Genomic DNA, 8574 nt, shown 5'->3' on the forward strand with positions numbered 1-8574 from the left:
TTTGTACAATTTATAATAAAAAAAAAGCTTTAACATCACACAGCTTGCTATTATGTTTGCACCGCAAAAATAAGTTAGAGCACCTTCCCATCCTGAATAAAACCAGACCCGTGCCTTTGACTAAATAAACTTTTGTCTTGTTTATATATACCCGTCTAGTTGATATCTTGGTAGTGTGGTCACCTTGATCGCGGACGTTTGTGCATTCGATCATCGACGGGTCAAACAAATAAATGTGTTGCTTCACCACCTGGTACGCGACTTTTATGAATAGAAGAGATGGTCGTCTCGGACAGAACAGCTGTGTAGACAAGGGTGACAATGTCATCGAATAGACTGTTACCCTGTGAGCTATAACTTTAAATATTTACACATATATAGAATATATAAATATGTGCTAAATAAAAGCAACAGTAGTATACCGCTGTTCAATAGTCACAATTCGATTAAGCAAAAACAAATCCGGGTACCAATTGAACTACAACAAAAGCTAACGCCAACATACATATTGTGTGATAACTGCCATATTCCTGACTTGGTACAGGACATTTTAAGAAAAAATGGTGGGTTAAACCTGGTTTTATGGCTAGCCAAACCTCCCACTTTAATGGCAATGTTAAAAATACCGCTAAAATGACAACACTACGTGACAGGAATACAGTACAAACAAACTAAATCGGAAATTTAGCTCAACAATGCTAGATTTTGCGTAAGCAAGTGTTTTTTTTCTCCCCCTGCGAGATACGAACCAAAGTTTCTGTTACATCGTGGCAACTCAGCTTGCAATGCTATATATATTTAGATTGATAATTTGATTCATTGAGGACTGCTTAATGTCCAGCAACAAATACCACATGGTTATTCAAGACGATAACGCGATTATGTCGTATACGGATAAGATGAAATGATATCGTAAAAATAGACAAATATTTCGGCACGACAATTTGCCTTTGACAGTGTCAATTTGTTTTTTAAAACATGTATGTGGACATTTTGATGTTTTTGTTTGTCTTCCTTTGTCAGTTATGTTTAAGTTACTTCTTACAAATAAAATCCAACATTTCTGGCATCATGGAACACTGATTTTGATATGTGATCCTATGAGATAACACACCGTTTGTATCAAATAAGCCATATGTTATCAAACTAAACCCGGATTCCTGTCAAGTTTGTTTTTCGTTTATTTTTATTTTCGTCTGAATTACCTCACATGTTGTCAAGTCGGAGTATGGAACGCCAACACTGTCTTGTTATGACCATTTTCATTATATGATGTGCATTTACCTTTAAATGATGTGCAAACACCTTTATATGATGTGCAAACATCCTTATATGATGTGCAAACATCCTTATATGATGTGCAAACATCATTATATGATGTACAAACATCATTATATGATGTGCAAACATACTTATATGATGTGCATATATACTTATATGATGTGCATATATACTTATATGATGTGCTTATATACTTATATGATGTGCAAATATACTTATATGATGTGCAAATGTACTTATATGATGTGCGAATGTACTTATATGATGTGCAAACATTCTTATATGATGTGCAAACATTCTTATATGATGTGCAAATGTACTTATATTATGTACAAAGATCCTTATATGATGTGCAAATATACTTATATGATGTGCAGATATACTTATATGATGTGTACATATCATTATATGATGTGCAGTTACCATTATATTATGTGCAAATATCTTTATATGATGTGGTTGTGTCATTATATTATGTGCTCGTAATCTTATATGATGTGGTTTGGTTTACTTCATTATATGATGTCGAAACGTCATTATATGATGTGCTTTCATCGTCGTTATGGTCAATGAACATGATTACGATTAAAATGATTACTGTCTACGTCATAACTGATTCCGATCTGCTTCTGTAAACTATAAACCCAGCTCAAATATGTGTCTATCGCTAGCGAGAGTGCAATTAATAGGAAAAATGAGATAATGCAATTTAACAAAATCAACGTTTCAAACATTTCGGAGGGAGATTAAGAACAATTAATACAGGAGCTAATTGGAGAAATTTGCGGCTGTGGCGAAAATATGATAAAACAAATTTTGAGGCTCTTTATAGCTTGCTATTTGGGTTAAGCAAATGCTACGTGTTGAAGGTCGTACTTTGACCTATGATTGTTTACTCTTACAAATTATGACTTGGATGGAGAGTTTTCTCATTGGCTCTCATACCACATCTTCTTATTTCTATTCATTGCAAAATGCACCATTGAACTCACAGTCAGTTTTAAAAATATTTCACAACAATAGCTATAAAATTATCTACTCGTGCATAATATGGCGAGATGGTTTATTTTATAAAATGTTATTGAATGATATAAATGGTAAGATGTATAATGTAGTGTTACTCCTACAAAACCATTCAAAGTCGGAAATATTTGTGATATGACGTATACATGTAGTGTTTTGTACTTCCTTAATTTGTCTTTGAAACAATCTTTTTTTCCACAGAAAAAGCCAAAATATCCAAATTTGGAGACCGCATGCTTAGTCCACGTACTGCCCGCGAAATGCGAAATGGTCAGGTTGGGTAATGTTCACATATTTGTATATACAGATTGTTTATTTTCAACTTATTTTAATGGAGATTTTTTTAATTGCTAATAAAATTCTGCAACTTGAGTATGACAACAGATTTGGAGTGGCGTCAACGGTTTCTGAGATACAGAGGGGTTGATTCCTGGTGAAGTGTTTTGGATTTTATTTTTCATCCGATTAGATGGGATTTCATTGTGTACTCATTTTGATTCTTTTCGGTAATGTCAAAGGATTTTACGTAGTTCATACGGTTATTTAGTTAAAAGGAAAAAAAACCACTGAAAATCACACTTTGCCACACTTTTTCAATTTAGGGTATTTGATATTTTTATTTTCCAACAGAGATGAATGGGGTGATGCCCGTCTTTTGCATTATGTTCCTCGTTTTCGTCTCTTTAAAGAAAAAGAATAAAATGCATTAAACGTGTCCAAATCCTTACTGTGTCCACCTTATTACTGTGTCCACACTCTTTGTTTCAACACTTGCCCAATTGTTCCGCGCTTTCGCTGGCATCTTCTAGTAATTATATTTCGAAATACTTTGCTTGCTTGTGACAATGGTGTTCGACAAGGAGTAAACTTATCACCTTTTCTATTTTCTTTACTTTTGATTGACTAAAAAAAATTCTTAGTGAGTAAAAATATTACAGGACTTAACAGAACTATACCAGAAGATCTGGAAAGAGAATTAGAAATATATCTTAAATTTTTTATACCTCCTGACTAAAGACTTTTGAAACCTCTCTCTCTTGTTTTGTATATATTGTAAAGTTATTATTGTTATCTCTGTACTGATGTCATACATTGACTTTATGAGAATAAAGATATAGATTTAGAGGCCATAATTATACCGGTATGGATGATTGATTGATTAATTTGTTGATTGATTTATATTTACCGCCACTTTCAACACTTTCATGCTATTTCGTGGCGGTGAGTTTATATTGGTGGAGGAAGCCGAAGTTCCCAGAGAGACCACCCAACCTTCGTTTGGAAAACTGACAATTCTGGTCAATTAAGATAGGAGTCGAGCTTACCTGCCACATGCGGTATTCGAACTCACACACCTAAGTGATACAAGTGACAAGTGATACAGTAGTTCGTCTATTCACACCACTCGACCAACGAGCGCCCATCTCTTTCGTCCGAAATGCTTTAAAGGAGATATGGAATGAACTTTAACTCGGTGTTTTTCATTTGCTTTCAGCTTTTTATTATGTTTTAGTGCATATATTTCACAACTTCAATATAGATGGTTATGGATGGATGCTTGATGTGCAGCGGCAAATTGATATGCATATTCGTACAAGAACATGTTACAGCTATTTTCCTGATGTATGTAGTTTAAAAGTTTGGTTGGCTTGCTTGCTTTGTTCGTATAAATGTTTGTTCAAGCATTCAATAACATCATACAAGCTGAAACCCAGCCTATCTGTTGATTAGAATTGTAAAACTTAATTAAAATGCATAAGCAAACCGTTATAAAAACAAAGCAATCAAGCCAATCAAACCTTTAAACTACATGCATTAGGAAAATAGCTGTAATGTGATATGAATATTAACCCTGCTTTGTACTAGACCGACACCCTGAGCCGGATTTTTAACATGCTATAGTTCACAAGGTAACTTTCCGAAGGAAGACATGTCACCTTACCCGGACAAATTCTTCTGATTCCGAGCCGACCAGCTTTTGCTCTTATTCCTTAATTTCGCGGGCTTAGCAGGGAAGCAGCAAATATCAATTTGAAAGTCTTTGGATTTGACCCGGCCGGGGGTCGAACCCATGACCTCTCCCACTCTATGCGAACATGCTACCACGAAAGCACCACCACATGCAGTAACCCGCAATATAAAAGGTTTTGTGGGAAGCCGCTCATTTTTTGGTGAGGGGGTGGGGGGGGGGGGGGCAACAGTTTTGGAAAATGTTTGATTCCAAATTTCTTGAAAGAGATTTTATATTTTCAGAAGGGGAGCGAAAGAGTTTGTTTCCATTTTAAATCAGGGAAAAATAAAACAATAATGAAATTAAAAAAAAAATAACCATGTTCTTTTTTATTAAAGTCCATCAAGGAAATACACGTGCTCCTACCCACACTACAGTCGGTGTCTAACAAATGATTAATATATAATGTACAGATCATCTGTCTAAGCTTTGGTTACAAGGATCTGACAACACTTCGTTTTACTTTCTGTCCTGGTTAATATTACATCAGCCAATAAAATTTCAGCCTTCATATTTTTGAAGGTGTGGATCAATCCGACAAAACCAGGGAATCCCAATGGTCTTGAATTGAGCGTTTTCAGATCGGCGTAAGCAAAGGTTGAACACACAATACCTGTAATCTAATCAGATTGGTGTCTAAATGAACTTAAACACTGCATTTATTTATTGTTTACTAAGACCTGTTGTTCTCTTACAGATAGAGAGTTGTATTTTGATTTTTTCAAAGTGAAGATTTACGGCAGCGGCTTTTAATATTTTGCGTTTATCCTGGAAACTATAATAGATTTAAAAAACAAATAGTGCAATGTGTCTGAGTAAACTCTATAGTAAAGGTCCTTTTTGGGCAATTTTGGCTCTTCAGAGTTTTGTTGTTTTATTGGCTATTATCTTGATAACTTATCTATAGAGAAACCTTTTCTTGAAAACTGGTATAGACAAGAACAGATATAATCAAAGTAGTGAAGTACTGATCATCGGATGACCGCAAATTCTTGTGGATGGTCACAAGCACTTGTCCCAGAAAAAAATCATATCTGTACCTGAAAGTAATGTTAATGTACAGAGATATATTTTTTTTCTGAGACAAGTTCGTGCGTGGATGATGAATAAATGTTCGGGAATTCAACCCCACCGTAATAACTATTATATTGTAGTGGTACAAATTATATATTATTAAACGGTGATCTAAAAAAAAATATTTTTATGAGTATTCATTGAAGAAATAAACTTATAACAAGCGATAAGGAATGTTATTTTGCACTCTATAATGTCCGTATTTATTACACACAAACGCACATACACACATTTTCAATACTTTTGTTCGTAATAACAAAAAAATCGTATAAAGTTTCTAAATGCACTATAAGTTTAAAATATTGCGTCAGTAGTGAATCTAGAACTTCAAGTGTGGAAGTTGTTTGCGACTTCACGAACTTAATTTGGATTTGCCGGTTATGGTCTCATTAATATTTACCACACCTTCATTCGATATTAGCTTCAGATGAAAAATTTTCTGCTAGTGAAATTGTTGAAACTAAGGATTCAGTTTTTAACAATTGAGGCGAGCGGAACCAGGCGTAAAAATTGATGCCTACGGATTTTGAGGACATCGCCATAACATTATACCGCAAATCTATAACTATAAAAAATTGAATGCACCTTTCCATTAAAAAAAATGATGAAATTAAAGGCCCCTTTTATTTCTTCCTATCCCTCTTTTTGGGGTTACAAATGACTGGTCCCTTATATAAACCATCACCCTGTCAAAGTCCGATTTTTTCCCATTCTTTTGTGTCTATCTTGAGAATATATAAAGAGATTGAAACTCGAACAGCTAAAATAATCAGCAAGGCAAAATTTACATTAATGTACATACTAGAAATTCGTGTATTAACTTCTTATAGATTTTTTTTTATGGTGTACAGAAATTGACAAATATAATGCCCTCCCTTGTTAAAATGAGCATAGAGCATGAAATAAAAGAATTATTTCTTAAATTTAATAATTTAACCGTATGTTCATTATTGCAGACTCCGTATGTTTATTATTTTAGACCAATCGATTAAAACAAAACGTTGCAATTCATATATTTTGACATTTTTCCAACAATATCAGGTGTGATTTTTTACATCTTAAAACGAGGTACTAATATGCCAAGGTTTATCTCTTTTTAAATCTCAACCATTTTCCAAACGACAGCTAAAAATTTGAGCCTGATTAATTGTTACACCGCAGAAGCAGATCGGAATCAGTTCTGACGTAGTGAGTAATCGCTTTAATCGTAATCATGTTCATTGACCATCAGGACGATGAATGCACATCATCATAATGATGTTTCGACATCATGATAATGATGTTCTGACATCATATAAAGATGTAAACCGAACCACACCATATAACGATGTTAGCACATAACATAAAGATAAGTTCACATCATATAAAGAAGTTTGCACATAATATAAAGACATCTGTACATGATATAAGATAATTTGCACATCATATAAGACCATTTGCACATCATATAAGATAATTTGCACATCATATAACATAATTTGCACATCATATAATATAATTTGCACATCAGATAATGTCAAATTGTCATCATATAAAGGTGATTGCATATCGTATAAAGGTGATTGTACATCACATAATTCCGTTTCTACATCGTATAAGGAAAGCATCACATAATATAAGGACTCAATCACATAACATAATGAAAAAAGCACATCATTTAATGAATTGTGGACATGATATAAAGATGTTTGCACCTCATATAAATGTGTTGGACAGCATATAAGGACAACTTCACATCATATAATGACAAGTGTACATCATATAAGGACAAGTTCACATCACATAATGACAAGTGTACATCATATAAGGATAAGTGCACATCATATAATGTCATTTGCACATCATATAAGGGTAAACTGACATCATATAATGGCAAATGAACATCATATAATGAGAAATGTCATAATAAGACAGTGTCGGCGTTCCATATCGGAACATTTCATGACTGGCTGTGCGGTTACCTGTTATAGTTGTTTAAATCCATGTCATTTGGTATGATTCTCTAATGGCAATCATAATACATATCCTTATTTTATATTAATTATAGTTATATTTAACTTGTTTCTTATACAGAGCCTAGTGCATGAGGTGCGATGTGATTCACTGATTTACTAAGAATAAAATAAACACAACATAAGGGATAATTTATGACATTTGAACATCGATTAACTAATGTCGCCTTAATTTACTAGTTTAAGATGAATGACAAAATTAACCCTCCATTTCCTTTTTTAGGTGCACTTTGTGAACCTTACAAAGTTTATCAGGTAAATTGACCGTCATAAACTATTGTTGTACAAAAAAATAAGTTAACCGCACTATTTGTTTTGGTTTTTTTTTTCTAAATACGGATGCAACAAATGATAGGACAATTTATTTAAAATATAAGATGCAAAGAAAATACGACGAATTTGTGGGAAAATAAATCATTTTATTTGTAAATCAGTCAAAACAATAGTCTTAAATATCTTATCTCTGATTAGTGGTACTCGAAATCAGGTGTAAGTAATTCATAGTTTGATGTGCAATAAACTGGAATTAACACCACAAAAAACTCAAAAAAAAAAACGGCTAAAGATTACCCTTGCATGCATAAACCTGTGAACATTGTTAAATTTAAAATTAAATAATTATTTGACATTTGTCAAGTAACAATTTAAAATATCAAATAATTGCATGTCTATTCAAATACACTGAGCTAGCGACAGTCACACTGACTGGGATTTCTATGAAAATATAAAATAAAAAAGATACATAGGGGAGGCAAATAACAATCAGGTAATAGAAACATAGAAATCAAGCGGAAAAGTGTTCTTTCTAGTTGGAAACAGTTCTCTTCCGCTATTGAAAACGTTTAATGCAATAATGACAAGTACTTACTACAAACATTCTTTGATACGATATTTTATTATAAGGTCATTAACATTTTTTCAATATGCCATCTGTTATACTATTATTGCAGAGTACCTTTTTTATGAAAATATTTTATTATATGTTCTTTTATACGTCTTTTGTTAGAAATTAAATAGGGGAAGGGTTGAGATCAAATGACACAATACGACCCCAGCACATATTTATGTGTCTGTCCCAAGTCAAGATCATCGTCAATGGTTGTCTTTTATCTTATATCTTAATGGCTTTTGTCTTTGGTAATTTAGAGAAATAATTGATGATGGCAGATCTTT

The sequence above is a fragment of the Mytilus californianus genome, unplaced genomic scaffold (genome assembly GCF_021869535.1).
Source record: "Mytilus californianus isolate M0D057914Y unplaced genomic scaffold, xbMytCali1.0.p SCAF_4, whole genome shotgun sequence".
NCBI lineage: Eukaryota > Metazoa > Mollusca > Bivalvia > Mytilida > Mytilidae > Mytilus > Mytilus californianus.